The 12,011-nt window shown below is 38.7% G+C and overlaps 1 protein-coding gene across 2 annotated transcripts in view; it reads right to left on the bottom strand.

The window, feature by feature from the left end:
• Positions 1 to 12,011, bottom strand: part of LOC129732109 (uncharacterized) — a 166,385-nt gene that overhangs the window by 69,936 nt on the left and 84,438 nt on the right. The window lies entirely within an intron of this gene.

Raw genomic sequence — 12,011 nt, 5'->3', positions numbered from 1 at the left:
ATGGGGGTTTGTGTGTATAGCCCGTTCTGTCTATGATTGCTAGGAAGCGATTGAATGGACGTGACAGTCCAGGGTAGCCGACTAGAATTCATGCTTGTACTCGAATCTATTACAGTGGTGTTTGGGGTGTATCCTGCCCACGGATTAACTACACCGGGAATACTCGTTAGCTGGTTAACAATGGCTGAGTTACTCGCTTGCACACTCGGCTGAGTCTGAACTGCTGGGGTAGTAATCGGTCTTGGATAGTGCGTGCTGTTTATAAATGACACCTTCGGAGTGGTGCCGGTATAAACTAAGTGGGTTGTGCAGACGGATGAATTAAGTAAAGACACAGTGATCGCTGGTGTGTTAAAATTTAGGATACTATCAACCGAAAAATTCACTCTCTTATCAGGCAAAGTCGTCTCGTGTTCCGCTCGAAACTTCCTCAACCTTATCAACTCTGATTCAAGGCTCGATAGTGAAGCTCTAAGGTCACTTAAATCTGCTGTTTCCGACATGCTCTCTACAATCCCTAACCGACGAAAATATCCCATTATTTCCTTTTCGATATTCGCTCTAACTTCCACCGAAGTATCATCTTCAGATTGTTTCCCATTCGCAATAGTATTTAACCCCTCACCCGTTTGGTTTCCATTTCCACTACAGGTTGTCACAGGAATTTCCCCCGAATCATCGTTCTCTCTTAAATTCTTCCCGAAATATCTGTTTAAATATTCTATGCATTTCGTTAGTAGACCATTTGCCTGCTCACGATTCGTCCCTAGTGAACTTTCAAAACTAAATTTAAACGATTAGCTACATGCAAAAGCAAAGAATTGGCTTTTGGTGCTATACTTGAACCAGTGAGCACCGACGTTTCAAATGCTTCTAATTTCCTCGTACAAATTTCTAATTCTTGTTCTACCGTATAAACCAACATTTGTTCATCCGGTCCCTGTTCTCGTTCTTGCTTCATGGCATCTCGTACCATTCGGCGTTTACGCGACAGCGAAAAATCATCTGTACACGAAATATTTCTAAGTGCCAGTTCTACGTCCAATTCATCAATTTCTAAAAAATCTACCCGCATTTCCAAATACTGTCGTTTCACATTTTCCTTAGTGTATCCGTTCTCCATAGCTGAAGCCATGGTTCTTTATTCTAGATACAAAACTATTCACCTGCTTTAAACGAATGGTAAGAAGTGCTGCAAATATTCTTTTTATCTGCTTCAAATTATCCGTACTTATTAAATGGCATTACAATTCACGGATGTATTTCGGTCATGCGTCGCTAACAACAGGTAATCTTTTCTCGTCAGTTATTCGTGCTAGATTCTAACAATCGGCCACGTGCTAGACCGTTAAAGGAGCAATCATGCAACTAATATCGAGACAAGCAACGACTTGTACTCGAGTCTCCCCGAAACACGGTAAAAATTTGCAAATCTGTGATTTGAAAATTTTTATTTCACGAGGATCGCCAATTGTAAGTATGAGTTGCCTCACACTGCCCAGCTGGCTCACCCTTACGTTCTCAGGGTCGTAGCGTGTTCGGGGGGGACTCAGTACTATGCGATGAAACCGATCTCAATCAGGCAAAGCGGACCAACGAAAGATTAGCGGAAAAGGGATTGGCTCTAATTTAATATTAAAGAGAAAAGTTCATTTTACTTCTTTATTCTGGACTTAAGTTTTCATGATGCGGTACCGTTCACGACGCGTTGGGGCCCATCGACGACATGCAGGGGAGGAGGGAGAGAGGTACGTACCTTGACCGATCAACGGTCAACCAATGATGGCGGCGCTTCCACGTTCCGCCGATATCTCGCCGTTTTCCTTCTGGGGACGTCTCGACGATCGCTATCCCGCTGAACTGGCTCGTTCAGATGTTTTCCTGGTCGGGATGGCGAAGAGAAGTTGACGGCGGTTTCCGCCTGGTAATACGCACGGAACACTTCCGAGTTGTCCACGTTTTGTCCTCTTCCACGATGCAATCCGGTCCACTTGGAGACAGCCGGCGCTATCTTCTTCTTCTGCTCGACAACTATACTTTTTTTTTAGTTTTTCACTTTCAAATTTTCGCATGTGTCTTCTCTGATGGTTCGAACTCTAATCCTCTTCTCCAACGTCTGTCACCTACTATCGACCTTCTCCCAATCCTCGATCTCCCTCTCTCTTCATCTCTCTCTCTTTTCCTTTACCCGGATGCAGCTATCTTGATGACATATTTTCTTGATTCGGTATACACCGGGGTGGCGTTGTGTCAGGGTTGTTTTTGGTTAGCGGTTTTTTTTTTATCGGTTGGGATATTTTTAGTGCGGACTATTTTGCCGTCTTTTGCCGTTGCGGTTTTTCCGGTACATTTCGCTTCTCGTATTTTTGTAACCGCCTGTAAGGTGTGGCCGCCTTCTGGGATTTCTGATGGCCTCTTGGGAACCACGTCAAAAGCCCCAACGTCTGGTCTGCACGTTCCGGGGTGGGCTCCAAAGGCCTCTTTTATTCCCAGATTGTCAACCGGCGGGAAATCCACGGGCTTACAAGCGGCAACAATACATAACTTTTTTTTTCTCGCAAATTATCGACGCCTAATTATGGAGTAAACTATGATGTTTATGTTAGTATGTTTAGTATAACTTAAAGCTATGTTTAACAAAAATTACAATAATTGGAAAACAAAATAAATTTAACAGCTAACAACAATAATAATGAGCCAACCACAAACAAAACAAATATTTACAACTTACATACTACAAATTAAACAAATCCTTAATTGGGCCGATCGCCTTGAAAGCGATCGGTAACACATTTTGAACAGGAAAGGAAAAAAAGGATGTTGAAAATTAAAAAAAAATCAATGATTTCTGTAACATTAAACTATACATTAAAAATCTAAATTGTTTAGATGACGGAAAACCGAAACAACTTATTAATAAACCTGAACTATTTTGATGATGCTTTATTGTCATGCTTTACCCCAACATTCACGATAAAATTCCATGCATCAGAGCTTAGATTAATTAAAATCAATGCCACGATGATAATGTCACGAAGAATTTCATAACGCTTTTTTCCATTCTGATTTAAATACTACAAGGTATACAGCCCTAGGGTTGTATGGAATGGTGACGTGGGACTAAACATTGTAATTAGGGGATTTTTTGTTCCAAAATATACAGACTCCGCAGACAGAATCAATGCTTGCAATGTTTGCTCGGTGACTTACGTACTTTTATTTTCAATCTTCCATGGAAATCTATTTTCAGAAATATATTCAACAACACTCGAAAAAATATCGTTTATCTTTGGCGATATTATGCCTGTAGAATTTTTTGTGCAATCAACATGTATTTGACAAAGCACAAGCTTATCGTTCTTGTTAAAAAAGCACCAAGAATTTATCGTAATGCGTCAAAGTCAGAATTAACGGTATATCCTCAAAAACCAAATCCAAGTATACTTACGTTATCATAATGAATGGTTTTGTCTTATTGAACTCTGATTAAATAAAATTTATAATATGTATCTTAATTTCAAAATAATATGGGAGCCCTTACGAAAATTCATTAATTGACAAACATGAGAAGAAATGTTGAACAAAATTATCAACAAATTTCAGCAAAAAATCGTAGCAATCAACTTTTCCATTTTTGTTTTTTGCTTGACAATTTTTTTCATTTGCCTACAATAACATTCGCTGTATTACGAAGACAGCTAATAAACGTTTATTATGGAAAACTTTGAAATAATAAAATATCATCTAACAATTTTGAAATGTAAGAAAAAAATCGGAATGAATCTTAGTAAATGGACCAAAAATTCACCAGCATTCGCCGGTTGTTACTCTTCTATAAATTTGTATATTTGGGAATTCAATTTTTCGATACTATCCGGTCACGATTATTTAGTGAATATCGAATATGAAATATAATAAATATAACTTATAACCGTTGCAAAAATGTACAATTCTTGTTAAGTAATTTATGGTAATCATATTTATGAGATAAACTTTCAATCACCATCTGCAGCAGCATTGCAGTTTTTCCTCGATTGCACACTAATAAAAATGTACGAACAGAAGTGTACCACTGCAATACGAATAGTACCGCGCGCTGCAGTACGAACAAAAGTGTACCGCTGAAATGTACGAATAAAAGAGTACCGCTGCAATCATAGACGACGAGAGACCTGCAGCTTTCTGCTCCACTGGTACTGTTGCTTATACCAGCATGTTTTCTTTCAAGACATCAGTTTTTATTACGTTCTGACAGCAGGTTTAGGAATTGTTCAAGAATGGGAATTGTTTCAAACTTTTCGGAAAACTTTTACCTTCGAGACATCATATTAGTCTAAGCTCATGGAAGCAAAAATAAATTGACCTATTGGGACGGGGAGAATCTGTCAATTTTTTTTTTGATATTCATACAGAGATTATCACAGGGAACGGTTGGTGTCCATTCACGTCGTCTGTGCTAGGAATGCTCGCATGTAATTGGTTTATTGTTCGCGTAAGTCTATCATTGAAACTTTTATCAATTTTACCACTTAGCAATAGAATTAGAGTGATAACTAGCATATTACAAAATTGTTATACATTTTATCTATCCAACAACATATTGGTTATTTTTATTAACGTTTGAAATCTGACGCAACATTTGCCAGTTTCATTTCCAGTTTCACAGAATGCATCTCAGTATAGTGAACAAAGACGTAGTCCCACGTCAAAACAAAAAAAAAACAAGTACAGTAAGCTCACTTCCAAAGCGCCAAATTGTTCTCATTACTCATTACTAATTACTACTGAACAGTTTTAATGCAGCTTTGACTGCTCCATAATAATTTCAATGAGATTTCTTGCGATCTTACTTCGCGACATCAATCCTCGTTAATGACTCAAGAAGATAAAATCTATCGCGTGAAAATTACCATAACATTAGAATACCCTTACAGCGAACACCGAAGTCACAAACCCATCCATGATGGGATGCTATCTAAATTAACCTTGATAGTCAAACTTCTTCCAGCGTTACGCTGCCGAATCGGAAAACACGAAAGAAAAACTGCAGGATATCAACCATATCGGATCGATGCCAAGCGCTGGAACCTGTGCACGTTGATACGGTCTTTTACCACCCTTCCGGCCACTAGCATTCTGCCGCGGCGCGCGTCGGAAGTGAGAACATTGTCACAGGGGGGGCTCGGAATTAATATGAAGCGACCTAGCCTGCGGTTGACTTTCTCCAGTAGAATCTCCTGCACACTTATTCGCTCATCTGGCACACTTCGTCAGCTAACACAGGACACGAGACCACCGACCGGGCGGCAGCGGTGGCTGTTGTAGGTGTCAAGTGGGTTCGTTACAGTCAAGTCGATTTCCTAAGTGAGCATGTCACCGAAGGCAGATACATCTACCGAATGAACATCATCGATAAACGAACCGTGTATGAGGTACTGGTAAACCGAACGACGATCCGGTGAAGCGACGGTTGAAAAAAAAAAGAAGGAAACCCGACTTCGGAGGGATTTATCAAATAGCATTTTAAGTTGGTGCTATAAAAAGCTGAAAGGAGATTGCCATCCCCAACCCCACAGTTTGACTTCATGTGTGTGTGTATGTAGGAAAGTATGTTGTTAGAAGCTCTTTTTGCCCTCCGGGAAAGGTATGAAAAGAAATATGTTTTCTCTGTACATATTTGTACAGTTTTCCACTTTTTCACTCTTTTGGTTCGGCCAAGAGGGCACACAACCCCTCGCACATAGCCGGATGCTGGGGCTCAAAGTTGTATCAACAAAAGTGTCGGATTTTTCGCTTGTTCGTTCCCATCAGGTACCTACTAAATGTTTCTTTGTTCGAGAATATTGGATACATTTTATATTGCCACAAACACCCCGGTCTCCAAACCCTTTCCTACCGCCCCGCGCAATGCAACATACCTTCATAGTGGTCGGTTCGGTTGAATTGTTTGAGTACATATGCATAAACCGAGCGAACGAGCAAGTGAGAGAGATAAAGAGCAAACGAGGACACATATTACGAGTGCACAGCGCAGTTTGCTAGTTCCGGTTTTGTAGATGTAGTGCAGCGCGTAGGATGACGAGCGCCCTGGGGCCAATGGCGCATCGGTATACCAGAAACGACAAAAACCAAAAAAACACACGAAACGAACCGAGACCGAAAAGGATATTAACAGCGACTAGCACCGGTGTACAGAGAGAGAGAGAGAGAGAGAGAGCCGTGTTGTTGTTACTCTTGATGACGTTAGTCCACCCCCTTTTGGTTGTCGGTCAACCTCCGCGCCAGAGTATTACGTCGTGTATCATCACGGAAAGAGTCTTCTTACAGGGTGGCTGAAGTACACACTTTTAAAACTGTAACCAGGGCCGCCTGTAGTGTTTGATGTCAAATGAATTAGAATAAAAATAGCAATGGCAGGATTGAATTAGACACTGCTTCCGGCTCTGCGTCCGCTTTTTTGCTGTCGTGGTGCGCACCAGATGCCATATCCGTGGGGTATGTTTGGCACGGTGGCTAAAGTTTCTACCATTTGGTGCTTTTGTGGTCTTTTTTATTATCTCCAAAGTATCGTTTTTTTTCTAGTGCTCATGCCTCTGTTCATGTTAACGGTATGTTCCTGAAACCCCATCCCGAAGAATCGGCGTTCGCTTGGGAAAACTAAAACCGAACGCAGCTGGCGGTACGTGCGTTAGTTTAGTTACTACTGCGTTATTACGGCGTTCTTAATCTGCAAGTTTTTTCTACGAAATATGTGATGGATGAGACTGACAAACCGGTTCACAGTTTTTCGGTTGATGTACATCGATATTGCCGTCCAGAAAGAAACGGGGAGAAAAAAATGGACAGGATTGTGAAATGTGGTGGGCGTTGAAACTTTCCACCCACCGTCACCGGCGTCGGTCGTGGGCAAGGAACAGAGCAGTAAAAACATAAATCGACCCGAAACAACCCAACTCGGGCTGAGTTTGTCGTCGACTTGGTAAAGACAGGAAGTAAATATGTATGTGTTTGTGTGTATGTACAAGGTTGAGCGTGCGAAGTACGGAGAAAGTGTGAGCGAACTAAACACAAACAGAAGGACGAAAAATGATTGTACAAAGCGCACAAGAGCTGAGAAGTGTAAAATATTTGGAATTTATCCGATTGCATAACACGTTTAAGTGAGAATGAAGAGAAAATTAGCAGCAATCAGATAAAATGAGCTTGGGAATAGATTGAAAAAGAGGGGTGAAGTTTGCCGAATTGTTTGCTGTCAGCTAGCGCTTTATAGTTGTCGCTGGCAGCATGTAGCGGCAGTTGCTGTTTGTGATATTGATGTTGCCACTTTATCGGGATTAGGACAAGGAAAATTTGTTCACTTCGAAAATGCCGGACTACGGCACGGGATGGAAAATATATTCCACATGTAAATCTGTTGCATTTATGGGGGGGATTTTGTGTGTTGATTGGCTTTATTGAATATGTAAATTAAAATGGTACTACACACTGGGGGAGGGGTCATAGTTTGCCGAATGATTTGGCCCTACAAGGATTATTTATTTTTGCAAAAGAGATGGTGTAATTTGTTTTCGCCTGTCACGGTTTAATTGCTGTTGATGATGACCGTATATTAGAAAGAACGTTCTACGTTGTAAAACCGGTTTAGCGTAATGAACCCCTTATTTTGTGTTGCTTTATTGAAACATTGATTTATATAAGCCATTATGGTAATATTTTTTCATTATTTTCGAGTACGCTTAAGGGGTTCGAAACTACTTTTCAATGGTTGGCACATGACGAGGGGAAGCTAAGGATTAAAATTGTTATTGTTCAAGATATGATTGATGTGACTGTTTGTCATTTCTAATGTAATTGAAGATAATATTCATTATTAACCTCCAGGCAATTTTAGGTTGAAAAATTTTATCAAACACGTTTCTCTCAAGTGCCTAGATTTATATCAGAACACAAAACTAAAGTTTGATGATGCATCTTTTAAAAAAAAGCATATCCATACTAAGAAAGTCGTCAAAAAAGTTTCGGTCGATGACATTTTTGAAAACTTTTTCAGTATCGCTATGCTTTTTTACGTAATTTTCGAATCGGGCTGATTTATCAAATTCAATTCATAGATCATTCACAGCTGGAAATGCGTGAGAAAATGCAACTTAATTTTAAATTTACTTAATGCTAAAAAAATCATGACTTGCGAATTATAAATCTCATCAGAAAGATGCCAAAAACAAAATTTATTTTTGGGCCCACCACTTTCTTCACGCTGAAACCTACAAATCATCGATCACTTTTCTCTTGATAAAAATAAATCCCCATTTACAATAGAACTGGCCTGCGTACACACAAACCCGGATGGTAATAGAAGCATGCCACTTACTCTCAACAGTCATACATATTCATAATAAAGGAAGTGCGGAATAAAGTAGACACCCGGGCGATATTAAAAAAGACCAATGTTTCTGGTCGCAGTGAGTGGTCCATGCAGGTAATTCAAGTTTGAGAAATTGACGAGCGTCCCTAATACATATTTTTTTGGAAATTGTAATTTTTTTTGAATCCATGGTTGTTCTGCATTCCTGCCTCCTCTTTAAGAGAGCGGGGGTTTTGAAACAAACACTATTTCAACCAATTTTGCCGGGAAACAGCTTGAAATATTCATGATGGTGCACGACTGTCAAAAATCAACCCCAGACGCTATTTTTAAATCCAATTCTGGAAAACAACCCAAAATGACCGAAAACCCCACAATATACCTGTGGTGATGTTAAGAGTTCGAAAATTGACTCTGGGCGCCATTTTGAAATCCAAGATGGCGACTGCCGGTTTCTAGAAAACAACCTAAAATAAGCAAATTCCACCCAATATGGGTATTCCTGCTAAAAATCGACTCTAGAAAATCTAGGCTCTATTTTTTGCAGAGAGTTATTTTATTGGTTTCTAGATAAAAGTTATTGACATGAACATACTGATACCAGGATCTACGGGGCTATAATTCAAAGACTTATTAAAAAGGAGAAGTTTGTTTCGAACCTATCACTTGCGATCACCCTCTAATGCAACAACGCAATTAATATAATATATAGTTTTATATAGTTCTGCGTTGGGTTCATAGCTTTGCGCCCAACGCTTATGATTTTTTTTTTCGACGTAGAACTACGTCTTACGGCAATATTATAGGGATGCAAATTAAAAAACCGAAAACATCGAGTCACAAAAAATGTTCACTTTTAAACGCTCAAAATTCAATCAGTTTTTATTGGATTTTCTTCAATCTTGCAGCAATCGATTAAAAATTAGATATAACGCTGAAAACAAGGCCAAATATCAGGCGAAACTCTTAGTTTTAGCATAAAACAAACAAAACATTCCTTCCTCTTCCCCAAGACAGCCAATTCTGCTTCAAGTGTTTTCTATGTCATTTTCTAGTCTACGGAGCTCCTTCTCCACTGAGAGTTCCCCTCAAAAGCCTTGTATAAAAGGTTCCATACCATACTGACGGTAAGGTTTGATCACGATAAAAAGCAAGGTAAAGCAAAATCCCGTTCATCTTGTGTTCTCAGCAATCACCTGACTGTTATGAAATACTTAGTAGAGATTAACGTATTTCTGCACGTTGAAAACAAGAAAACGAGAATCATCCCACGCAACGATGAGAGCCCCAACATTATTTTATTGAAGTAGTTAATTTTCGTTCTGCCATTCGCCAAAACTTTGCTAATAATAGTGATGAAAACAGTAATTTTGGAAACAATCTGCTTTATCAAATACACTAAACACATATCAGTGAAAATTCAGTAATTGGATTAAACTCATCGGACAATCTGAATAAACGATTTGAAAATGAAAAACCATTGAAAACATGCCGCGTGAAAACGATTTTTCAGGCAAATTTGCGTGGAAAAAACCGCGTAAATTCAAAATCCGCGTAAAAAATTGCGGAAATTTCGAAATTCGCATAAAAAACGATTTTAACTTTTTAAACATTCCTGTGAATTTTGGTACCCCTAGCCAGTGCTGATAAAACTCATTTTCCCCAGCAAAATTCTTCGAAAATTACATTCAATCATTTTCAATTTTCACTTCCAATGATCGCAGCACTCTTTCAGATACACTAGATTTTCGTCCTAGTAACGTGCTGTTATACTCAGATAAAATAGATCGCGCGCATCGTTCACGGTTACGGAGTAAAATTTGACGACAAATCCAACCAAATGATCTTCACTTCAAAGCGAAAAAGAAAAACAAACTGTCCATTCAACCAAAATGAACCTCACCGGAACACTTTTTCACTGACACTGACCGATGCCTTGTCAATCTTTGTTAACTGATAAACTGATTTTGTTGTCTTGCTTCCATCGCATGAAATATAATGAGGTGTTTTGACAGTTCACTTCCATACAAAAAGCGGGAAGGGAGAACTCTGAAAGGAGTGTAAAAAAATAACGTTGATGGATGCTTTTTTTCACTTTCACTGAAGAGTGTCAATAAATATCAACCCTGCCCCTAGCAAGCGCGGAACTGTATGAAGTCTTCAGGGACTTAAGTGAAGTTTTTTCGTAACAAAAACAGAAGCGACGAACCCGGCGAGTAAATTTTCTGTAATCTTCTGACGCACTTCAGGGCTCGCTAATAGCACAGAAATTCACAAAAATTAGGTAAAAATCTTTAATTGTTCATATTTCTCTAGTTAGTGCTTTAGGGTTTTTTTGCTTCTGTTGACCATGGATATTTTTTAATGGTATTGAAAAAACGTTATAAACTAACTAAGAAAGGTCTTATCAGCTTTAAAAATATTAATATTAGCGTGTATGAAAATATTTTTGGCTTTTGATAGCTTTCCAGAAACCAGAGGAGACGCCATCTTGACATCTGCCGGAAGTCTAATTTTTAGTATGAAAACATCTAGTTAGTTATAGACAGGTGATCAGTAACATATCAGTCCTTAAATTGAACAACAAACTGTCATTTTCAGGACAAAACGTATTAATTATTCAATATTTTCTCAAGAGGTTTTGTGCTAGATTTCAAAGTGAAATATTATTTTATTCTGCATGCACTCTACCCGATCATACGATTATAACAAACGGGTAACACAAATATATCTGAACTTGATAGAAATAACAAAGCCTGTAATATTCTTGATATGCCAGAATGATAAAGAGTACAGAATTATATCAAATGCTGTTATCATACACTTGAATGTTCAAAAAGCTGTGTTTTCAAAGCATATTTATAGCAAACTTTGTTATTAAATTGACAAAATATTGTAGATTCTAACTAATTCTGATCTTTTTCTGCTAAAAACCTCACAAAACTTGCTATAATTTTTAATAATCAGTAAATAATTTTAATAGGAATTTTGATATTTCACCTATTAACCTAATAATGGTCTCAGTTTAGACCACAAGTTGATACAAAAAGTTCAAACAAAATTCGTTATAATCCTGATATTGATGCTGTATTTCTATGGGCAAATTAAAATTTGGCAACGCTTCAACTCCTCGTTCGCAAAATATTTTTAAAAAATCCTTACATTTCATTCAAAATGTTGAGGAACCTCACAATGGCAGTTCTTAATTCTTCTATGCAGCAGCCATTCAAACTCCATCCTTATGTCTGTCAGAACGAGCAGAATTTGGTTGTCCTCCAGCCACACAGCCGCAATATGCAACTCGCAACAGCGTACCAAACTGTTGCGTAACTGAGAATGCGCTGCATCTTCTGCTATCTGCTTCCATTCGACAGGGAAAGAAGAAAATTCTTGTCATTCCAAGCGATTTACTGCGTCTTGCGAAACTGGGAGAAAACAAAACCTAACAAAAAGCAGGGCTTAGACACGAAACAGGTGTGGTCTTTTGAAAAATTTCTCTAATAACTTTATAAGAACCATGTTTTGCTCAAAACAAATCATTTTACTTTCGGATGGTGAACTCTGCCTTGTTTTGGCGGCCGGAAAAGCATTCTGAACCCAAGCAAATTTAAAATTTGCCGGTCGTCTAATTTTCAGTTTGGAAGCA

Source organism: Wyeomyia smithii, chromosome 3 (genome assembly GCF_029784165.1).
Source record: "Wyeomyia smithii strain HCP4-BCI-WySm-NY-G18 chromosome 3, ASM2978416v1, whole genome shotgun sequence".
NCBI lineage: Eukaryota > Metazoa > Arthropoda > Insecta > Diptera > Culicidae > Wyeomyia > Wyeomyia smithii.
This window is presented reverse-complemented; position numbering and strand designations above follow the sequence as displayed.